This window comes from Urocitellus parryii, chromosome 8 (assembly GCF_045843805.1).
Source record: "Urocitellus parryii isolate mUroPar1 chromosome 8, mUroPar1.hap1, whole genome shotgun sequence".
Lineage (NCBI taxonomy): Eukaryota > Metazoa > Chordata > Mammalia > Rodentia > Sciuridae > Urocitellus > Urocitellus parryii.
The window spans coordinates 108,950,568-108,961,550 of NC_135538.1; positions in this window are offsets into that span (position 1 = coordinate 108,950,568).

Below are 10,983 nucleotides of genomic sequence, written 5' to 3' on the forward strand. Positions count from 1 at the left end.
TTTACTTGACAGATAATTTCTGAATTAATATAAAGAAATGACAATAACTTGTATACACACTAATTCAAAATTTTTTCAATAAGAACCAAGTAGAGGGGGCTGGGGATGTGGCTCAAGCGGTATCTCGCTCGCCTGGCATGCGTGCGGCCCGGGTTCGATCCTCAGCACCACATACCAACAAAGATGTTGTGTCCGCCGAGAACTAAAAAATAAATATTAAAAAAAATTCTCTCTCTCTCTCTCCTCTCTCACTCTCTCTTTAAAAAAAAAAAAAAAAAGAACCAAGTAGAACAGTTCCCAGTCTTTTTCAGCAAAAATACCTTTTATCATTGAAAGATTGCCCCAATTTAGTTTATTGAGGTTTTTTTTTGTTTTTTTTTTTTTTTTGTTTGTTTGTTTGTGCTGCTGGGGATTGAACCCAGGGCCTTGTGCACATGACACAGGGACTCTCCCAACTGACTATATCCCCAGTCCAGTTTATTGAGATTTTTAATGAAGAAATCTAAAGCTGCCAATCAGAGCTTCTAAGTAGCACAAGAAGACCAGGTTAAACCCTTATAATATAAGTTAAAAAAAAATAACTTTCAAAAGCTTTAACTATACATTCTAACTGGGGATCTGCTGGCCTCAGGCTGGTAATCAGAGGTCATTGGTCCTTAGCCAAATACCATCCCACAGCACAGATGAGAGGGTAATGAGTATCATATACAAAGTGAATACAACGTATGTTATAAAACATGGTCTTGTGTGTTCACTGAGAACAATGCCTAATTCCCAGGTGCACACTATGCAGCAGGGGGCCCAGAAACAGAATTCACTAACCCACAAGGACAATGGAAGGTAGAAAGTCCCGTGCCCTGGGATGAAGCGGGAAGGGTATTTGGAGCCTTCATGGACCAGGTGGCACCCAGGCCAGACCAGGTACATGAGTGGAAGTCGACAGGTGGCAAGGGATCTTCAAGGCTGGAGAGAACCAAACAAACAAAACACTGAGTCTCAGACCTAGCGGCCACTCAGAGGACAGGGGAGTGTTTGTGTTGGGTGAAGGGACACAATCTAAGAAGAGATGCATGAAACAGAAAGCAAAACCTCCTTCAGTAAGGGACAGAGGCCCCACACTCTCTGTGGAGGCGAAGTAGGATCCTTCGCAGCTCATCCTCCCCTGGGAGGCCCAGCCCCTTGGAATCAAATCCATGAGCAAGAATCTTCCTTTGTGTAAACTGTCTCTTCCCCAAAAGTAAAGCAGAAACACAAGAAAACAAAATGAGACTCAAAAGAAAAAGAGACATCCGAGCAAGCTTTGACCCTTCATACTTCATTGGTGTTCCAGCTGTCACACTAGTGGAGACAGGGTCTTCTTCGTTGCTCACACAGGTTCATTACTGCAAGCATTTAGCATATCATGTCCTAGTACAGCTCCTCTCAAAAGCAGGAAACTCCATACAAAATATAGACTTACCCAAATAAAAGGCAGCATCAACTTAAGGATCTAGTGTAATATTACAGCACTCACCTAAATTTTTTTTTTTTTTCACCAGGGATCAACTAGGGGTGCTTAATCACTGAGCCACACCCCAGCCCTTTCTATTTTTTTATTTTGAGGCAGAGTCTTGCTAAATTCCTTAGGGCCTCACTAATTGCTGAGGCTGGCCTTGAACCTGTGATCTTCCTGCTTCAGCCTCCCAAGTCACTGGGATTATAGGTGTGTGCCACCACAACTGGCTTAACCTAGCGTATTCTAACCCTTTTCTGAACCATTTCCAAACTTTTGAACTCTGTAATGCTCTGGAAGCATTACAAATGCAGCATGAGATTCCTCTTCTGGAAGTAGTTCAGAGTCTTGAAATTCAAAGCCTTGAAACAGCAAATTTACATATTTTTCTAGGCTACCATAGATGGGTAGTTATATACAAATTCCTTCTCCCCTGATTCTCAGACTACTGTAATATTTTCCCTCAGATCATGACAAACTAACGACTGAAAACAAAGAGATAGTCATACAAAAATGAAAAAAATTTAAAAACAAGCCAAAAAAAAATAATCTGTGTCATCAAACTAATAGTCTAACTTTGCTAACAACAAAAACAAAAAACAAAAACTCCCTTCATTCACCCAGCTGTAGGCATTTTACAAAGTACTCAAGTAATTAACAGCTCAGAAAAATAGGGGGGAAATTTTAGGTGGAAGCAAAACTAATAACTACTCATCCTCTTTTTTTTTTTTTTTTTTGGTACTGGGGATTGAACTCAGGGGCACTGGACCACTGAACCACATCCTCAGCCCTATTTTGTATTTTATTTAGAGACAGGGTCTCACTGAGTTGCTTAGCGCCTAGCTTTGAACTTGCGATCCTCCTGCCTCAGCCTCCTGAGTGGCTGGGATTACAGGCATATACCATCACGCCCGGCCAAACAGTTCTTTTAAAATGCGATGTCCAGGGCTGGTGTTGTGACTCAGTGGTAGAGCTCTTGCCTAACATATGTGAGACTGGGTTTGATTCTCAGCATTATATGTGAGTAAATGAATAAAATAAAAGTCTATAAACATCTAATAAATAAATAAATAAATTGCCATGTCCACACAGAAGGATGTCTAACAAAACTGCCTGCAGGGGGCTACTTTGTAGCCAGACCCAGCTCAGGTCTGCTTCAGAGGCACATGTATATTGGCAGACATCTGCTCCAGGAGACCTGAGGGACGATCACAGGCTTTTTGTGTGGCACACGGATGTCCTCCAGCACCTGCTGCCCTGGCTCAGCTTTGTCAAGGGCTCTGCACCAGAGTGTCTCTCTGCTGCAATTCATTCCTTATTTCTCAGATGCCCTTTTGAAAACTCTGATTTTTGGACAGACAATTGAAATTTTTTTTTTTGTAGGAAAAAAACATTCTGTCTATCTTGCAATATCCAGAAACTCCTAGCTACACTGATCAACACCAGTTCTAATTTCTTCCTGATGACTGAAATTGACATAATCCTGACTCAGAGAAGCACAGCAAGCCTGGAATGACAACTCCAACTCACACACGACTGCAGAGGGAGCTCCTGCCAAAGGTGGGCCAGAGAACTGAGAAGAAGCCTCGTCTCTGGAGGCCAGAGGGGCAGCAGCCAGCCACACCCAGCCTGTTCTCTGTCCTGCTTCACCTGGAGAGCCCTCCTTCAAGAGGAAAGCTTGACATTCTAGGTTTGGTTTTCGTTAAAGAGTTGGCGCCCTGCATGGGGTGGGACCTAAGTACAGAGTGGGGACTAAATAGACATGCTATTTTTAATCTCTTCTGGTGCTACTGTCAGAAGGGAAGCACTGGCTTCTCATTCTTGAAAACTGAGTGTCTTCAATCTTGTCTGCCACCGATTGAGCCTTCTGGCCCCTCTTTCTTCCCTGCAGAGGACTGTCTCCTGCTATTTCTTTTCATTGTTGCCGTAGTATCTTTTTTGAACCATTCAGGAGGATATGGTAGGCGCCTGGGTTCATTCCCCCCATGTTCATATCCTCTCTCTCAGCTTCCTCATCCGTCATCTCCCTGCCTTTTGGCTCACAGCTTTCCAGAATTTGTTGCACATACCTAAGAACAGCACAGAATTCCATCAATTCAATCCAGTACCGCTAGGGTAACTCAGTGCAAGTTAAGGGACCAGGCAAGAGCTCCCAGTCCAGAGTAGGTGACACATGGATAACTGGACCGTGGAGCAGGAGAATATCAAGTCCTCCCACCTAGGAGAGCCCTGTGGCCAAACAAAGCAGGTGACCACCTGGGATCAGGAGCCAGGCCGAGGAAGGAGGACTGCCATTTGTGTGCTCGATTTTCCCAGAGTTTCCTGTTATTACTGACAGGAACACACACCCTGCTGTCCTGTGGTGGCCTCTCCTAGTGATTTGAATTTGCCCTTGACATTCATTTTAACCTGATTTCTCCAGGCTGAGGGGAGGAGCATGAGGAGAGAGAGCGATGCTTTGGCCCTCGTGTCCAGCCCTGTTGTCCTAGCTGGCGCCCTGTGTGTGGGCACCCCAGAGCTGGTTTTACCTAGCAGGTGGCCCTCTGCTCACAGGTAAACTTAAGCCTGATGCGTAGGGTTCAAATTCAGATTTAAATTCAATGGAGGCTGACATGGCTCCTAGGATTCAGGCACAGGCTAAGTGCTGTCCAGCACCGGAAGCACTGGACTTGCCAAAACATAGGCTCCTGGCACTCCTGATTCAGTAGGGATGGGGTGGGGCCAGAGAATTCACATTTCTAGCAAGTTTCCAGATGAGGCAGTCAGTCCTAATGGTTCAGGGACTTTGAGAACTGCTGCTGAGCAGAACCACATTGGCTCACCCTACCTGGATCTGGGCCAGGAGTAATACTCCTCCTAGCTTACCAGGAGAAACTGAAGTCCCCTGGGGACAAATGATCTCACCAAGGTCACACAGCTGGGGGTGGGGGTGGGGAGCCAGAGTGCACCTGCTGCCCTGCCCTCTACCTCCAAGGCTAGAGTAGGGTGACAACACTTTCCAAATTCCTGCTCCAAGGAGGGAGAAAGAAGAGAGAGTGGGGCTTGGATAAACTGGGAGGCCTCACAGGGTCACTGGTAATCTGGGAGTAACTCCGAGGTAGTACAGAGACACTTTCACTTCTATTTAAGGGTGGCTTAAATAGAATGGCCCTGGACACTCCTCATGCAGCGGATGCTCTGTTGTCTCTTCTCAGGACTGAAGCTCTCATCTCCCAGCGACTGGGAGTGTTGCTGCTGATGGCTATCTGCCAAGGTCCTCCTCAGGAACTGTCCTTCTGGTACACAGCCACTCATCCAAGATCATGCCCACTTCTGAGGGGCAGCTCACAACTCAGGACAACTTGGAAGTGTCATCATTTGCACCTCCATTGCAAGGACAAGCAGTCCAGGTTGCCCTCTATGTGACCCATCCCTTCCCACACAGGTGTGCATCCTGTAATAAACTTCCTGTACACAAACCTCAGTCTCCCAGGGAGCCCTCTTTCAACAACTTACTGCGTGCCAGACACTGTTCTAACTTTACAATACGTGCTCCTCCCCACAACCCTAGGAGGTAGGTATTTTTGTTAAGGAAAAGCTAAGTAACTTGCCCAAGGTCACAAAACTATAAAGTGAGCTGGATTCCTATGCAAATAGACTCTGGAGCATTGAAGTGTTACAACCTATCTTCCAGAGCATTCCTGTGGTCTAGCCTTGAAGAAATTAAACAGAGGAAACAGAAGATAAATTCTGATTTGAGGAGGAAACATCTCAGCTGCTCCCAGCTCTTTTCCACAAGCTTCTTGCTTTTACCTGAACACGTGGCCCTGGTGTTTTATTTCAGCTTAGTGGTTCTTATCTGGGGATTCATCTTGCTCCCCAGAACACACCTGGCAATGTCTGGAGACATTTTCTGATTGACACATCTTGGGGAGTCCTAAGAGCTTTTAGTAGGTTAGAGGCCAAGGATGTTACCCAATGTCCTTCAATGCATGGGACAGCTCCCCAAAGACAGATTCAGCCCCAAATATCAGTAGCATTGAGGTTCAGAAACCTTGCAATCTAGCTTGAAGCCTGGTCTCTTAGTTAGATGGTTTGACCCAAAGGAATCTCAGGGTACCTAGGAGTAGACTTTGGTGAAGGGAGGTCAGAGACACTTGAGCCTGAGGGTGGAAAGAGGGCCTGGGGGTGGGTGGCAAGCCTTGAAGAATATGTCTTATTGGTTCAGGGAATATCATGAGACTTCTGGCTGATACCTGTGGCCAAGCTCTGAAGGTGCCCTTTTCTTTGGCCAGGAGTCCCCTACTCTCCTCTCAGCTTCCTTTGAACTATGTACACTGCAGTGGGGGGTGGGAGAGTAAGAAGCAGGGGGCTCTTCTTTATGAGTGATGAACCCAGCCTAATTCCATCTTAAGTTGGGGAGCCATCTCGTCACAAAGTCATGAAAAGTTAATTTCTGTTTTACTATAAATTACTGCAATTTCTAAACTTGCTTGGAATTCCTGCCCGTGCCTTGAACTCACCCATGCCTGGCTTTCCATGACCAGATAATAATCTTCTCTAAAACCTTAGTGACGCCTCATAAATCCTGGTTCCCCCTGACCAGATAACAACCCTCTCTGAAACCTCAGTGGCGCCTCCTAAATTCTGATGTTGGGATCTAAATTTATTCCCTACCTTGAAATGTTAAGCCATATAGATCATTAACCTACTATCTGCCTTTGTATTATACTTGTCAAAATCCTGTTATCTGTAAGTTTTCAAGACACCCCCCTTTGGCAACTTTTTGTGCTATAAAACTGTGTTCCTAGAGAGCTGGGGTACTGATCTCTAACCCAGGGTTTTCGGGACAGACAGTCCTGGCCAGCACCAGTGTATACCAATATAAGCTTGCTTTAATTTGATTTAAAATTGGAGTTGGTGGTCTTTTTCTTTGTGTTGGGGTTTAACATTGAGCATTTATCTCAGAGATTCTGGCTCAGCCTGGCCACGTGCACCTCTATGAGATAAGGAGGGCTCAGAGAAACAAGTCACTTTGTTGTTTTTCTACATGTTTCTCCAATAAATCTTATTCCCTGTTGACCCAGCATGGCTAGAGGCAAGTGTTTCCGTGCTCTGGCATGCCCAGGTCTCACCGGGGAAAAACACCTTACGTAGTAAGCTCCACCCCATGACTGCAATGTTCAAGGGGCAGGGAATGCAGGGCCACTGTAGAACAAGATGACAAGATCAAAAAACACAGCCACCAGTGGGAATCATGGGTGTTCGTGGAGTAGGAATTTCAGTCCAGTAATACTTCCTAGTATTCTCCATAGGTTTGTTCTTGATCTCTGGAAAGGTAAGCCCTGGATAATACAGATGACCTCGTCAAGTCTCACCCACACCCTGATAACTCCGAGAGATCTCCCCTGAATTCCACTCTCAGAGCCAACTGACAGGCCAGCATTTCCATGTCCCTGTCTGGTGGCACTGTATCCCACCAGGCGCCGCCAGTTTATCTCATGGTTCAGTAGCAGAGTCATTTATTAGATGAGTACTTATAATATTTTCTACCAGGATTTATAAACAAAAAAGTGGAACAAACAGACACACTGTCCTATCCCTTAAAGCTTTAGGAAAGAAGCCTGAAACGGTCAATAAAAAAGTTCCTTTAAAGCTTTACATTTCTTTTTTTGGCGGGGAAGGGTGAATACTAGGGATTGAACTCAGGGGCACTCAACCACTGAGCCACACCCCCAGCCCTATTTTGTGTTTTATTAGAGACAGGGTCTCACTGAGTTGCTTAGCGCCTCACTAAGTTGCTGAGGCTGGATTTCAACTTGCAATCCTCCTGCCTCAGCCTCCTAAACCACTGGGATTATAGGCGTGGGCCACTGTGCCTGGCCTATGGCTTTACATTTCATGTACATTTTGTATTTTATATATTTACAGTATTCAACTATAAAACTTTCCTCCAGAAGTGGTTCCATAAAAATAATTCCATAATAACATGCTCAATGTGACATGCTGCTGATCGGGGGTCCCACAGCTGCCTGTGCTGGGATAGGCCTAGGGGAGACAGGCTGTGGTCATTTACCAGGTGTTGGGAGTTGGGGGCAGGAACTGGGATTGCAATCTCTGGGAAGTGAATTGGCTGAAGCTAGTGAGACCCTCACTGGAGTCCTGAGTACCCACCCTTGTTTCTCAGTGACCTTGGACAGGTCCTCCACTGTAGTTTGGCTTTCGTTTCTGAAGGGGTTTGGTTTATAAGCTTAGTTCCCTCCAGGCTGAGTGTTCAAAAGGGCTTTACTTCTGATCATGGCTGACAGGAAGCAGCTGGGTGTGGAGGAGACAAGATGGCGGTGACAATGAGACTATGAACCCGGATGTTCTGTCAGCCAGGACTTGTCCAGGAGAGGGCAATGGATGGTGGTGGTCCTGGGTGTTTCTGAGGGCTCAGAAGGGACACAGGCCTCCCTTGGACAAGCCGGGGATACACTCTCTGACAAGATTTCTGAGATAGAGATCATTCCTTGAAGCCAGAAGTAGTTTCAGGTGAGGCCAGGAGACATAATTCACCCAAGCTCTGCAGCGAGGGCCCTCTGAACAGAGGACAGAGAATTTCAGAGGATGCAGCAGGACTATCTCTGATCTCCTCCAGAACAGGGACTACATCCTCTGGGTTGGCTGAATGACCTGCCAGAGAGACACAGCTGGCCGGGCACCTAAACAGTCAAATCGGGGCCCAGGTGCTGCTGGGGGCAGTGTCCTGCACCAGCAGAGTTGGAAGGAATACAAAACTTGGGTTTGCTTAAGATGTGTCTTTTGGGCCTTTGTTGCTGTTTCATGGAGACTAGGCTCTTTGGGGAGCTCTTGATGGCTTAGGACAAAGTCTCTTCATTCTCTAAGAGGTTTCTGGCCTGAGGAACAGAGGGAAGGGAAACTGCTTTGCTCATTTTCTCTGGACTGTCAGAAGCGAGTGATCAAGGGAGATGACAATTTCTGGCACTGGAGAGGGGATGATACAGGTTGGGGGAGCAGAAGGGTTGGTTACCTGGTTGATTTCTCTCCACAAGAATCCTGAGTTTCAAAAGAAGTTGCTCATTTCCCACATGGGCTCATCGGGGTATTGAACTGAAAGCATAGGCTGGTGCCAGCCTCTCCAGAAACTGTGGAGAAAGCCATCTTGGCTCATTCCTCAGAGGGTAGTAGTTCTGGGCAAATTGTATTTCAAAACCACATCATGGGAAAGCTCACCTCAGTCATCCTCACCGAGATGCAAAATAAAGTGATTCTGAAAGGCCATTTTCACTTATCAGATTGGCAAAAGATTAAAACACACTGTGTTGGCTAGGGTGTGGGAAAACAGGCTTTCTACGTGGGGCTTTTGGCAATAGCTGTGGTCTTAATCCATTTGAGATGCTGTGACAAAGTACCATGAACTGGGTGGCTTGTAAACAACAGGAATTGATTTTTCACAGTTCTGGAGGCTGGGAAGCCTCAGATAAGGCATACTTGGTATTTGGTGAGGACTCACTTTCTGGCTCACAGATGGTGCCTTCTCCCCGTCCTCACACAGTAGAAAAGGAGAGCCAGATCTCTGCCCTGGGTCTTGTCTTCCTCTTTTGTGTTCTTTCTCTCTCTCTCTCTCTCTCTCTCTCTCTCTCTCTCTCTCTCTCTCTCTCTCTCTCTCTCTCCCCCCCCCCTTCAGTGCTTGGGCTCAAACTGCAAACCCAGGGCCTCACACATGCTAGGCAAGCACTCTACCACTGAGCTATACCTCCAGCCCCTCTGGTATCTTTTTTAAGGCACCAAACCCATTCGTGAAGGCTCTTGTGACATACTCATCTCCCAAAAGGTCCTGTTTCCTAACACCATCACCTGGGGAGTGAGGGTTTAACTTGTATTCTGGAGAGACACAAATATTTAGATTTCAGATCACAGCTATCAGCATGTGACTTATGTTATGGGCTAGGAATTCTGCTTCTAAGAGTTGGCCTCCAGTTGCACCAGCAAAATGGCACTGTCACTGTGGCATTGTTTGTTGGAAACAGTCTCAATTTCTCTAAATTAGAGAACAGGTAACAAATTAGCATAACACACAATAGAACTCTGCAGTCATAAAAACAAATGAGGAGCTAGGTGAGGTGGTGCACACTTAAGCCAGTAACTCGGGAGGCTGAGGCAGGAGGATTGCAAGTTTGAAGCCAGCCTTGATAACTTAGTGAGACCCTGTCTCAAAACAAAAAATGAAAAGGACTAAGGGTCCACCCCTGGGTTCATCCCCCAGCACCAACAAAAAAAAAAGAACACTTTTTTTTTTTTGTACCAGGGACTAATCCCAGAGGTGCTTAGCTACCAAGCCAGCCCTTTTTATTTTTTATTTTGAGACAAGGTCTCACTAAGTTGCTTAGGGCTTAAGCTAAGATGCTTAGATTGGCCTTGAACTTGACATCTCCTGCCTCAGACTCCCAAGTCACTGGGATCACAGGTTTGTACCACCATGCCTGCTCTTTAAGTACCAGGAATGACTTCAAGAGGTAGTAAATTTCCACATATAGAGAGTATATACAATATGTTACCTTTTTGTTTGTTTGTTTTTATTTTTCCAGTACTGGGGTTTAAACCCAAGTGTGCTCTACCACTGAGTGACATCTCTAGCCCTTTTTATTTTGTTTTGAGGCAGTGTCTCACTAAATTGCTTAGGCCGGTCTCAAACTTGTGATCCTTTTGACTCAGCTTCCCAAATGCTGGGATTACAGGCATGTGCCACCACACCTGGCATATGCTACCATTTGTATAAAGAAAGGAAAAATTGTGTCTGCCTGTATTTGCTTGACATACACAGAATGTCTCTGGAGGATACCTTACATAGTGTTGTCATAGGTTACATCTTAGAAGGGACCTGGTATCTTAGAACTCTCTGCTCCCTGTGGAAACAAAGCTCTATCTCCTTTGGGCCTGGGAAGAGGCAATTCCTTCACCTATCCAAGAAGTGAGCTATTCTGCTCTATAGGTCTCCAGACATGGTGGGCAGACACAGGGTAGGAGAGAGCAGGGCCATGCCCATTAGTAGCCTGGTCACCTCACTCAATTTACTTAGTCTTTAGGTCTCTGTTTCCTCATCTGTGAAGTAGTAGTACTCTTAAGAAATGAGGGCTGGGGGTGTAGCCCAGTAGTAGAGTCCTTGCCTACCATGTGCAAGGTCCTGGGTTCCATCCCCAACATACCAGCCATTCACCCACACACACATAAAAAAAAATTTTAAAAAAGAAAGGAAGAAATGTTTAAAAAGTGAGATACCGCATGTACAAATGGGGATAATAATTGCCAAATCCCACCTTATAGGGCTACAGTGCCTGGTACCATAGCAAGTGCTAAGTGATTTGTTTTAAGTACATCATGGTTTCTCGTCTGCCCCCCTTACTGTTATAAGATCAAAATGCACCTCAGTGAGGCTGAGGAGGCCCGAGTCTATCTTCAGCCTTCCTTTCCACACTCGTCCTTGCTGTTCCTTCGTGCTGTTCTCTCTT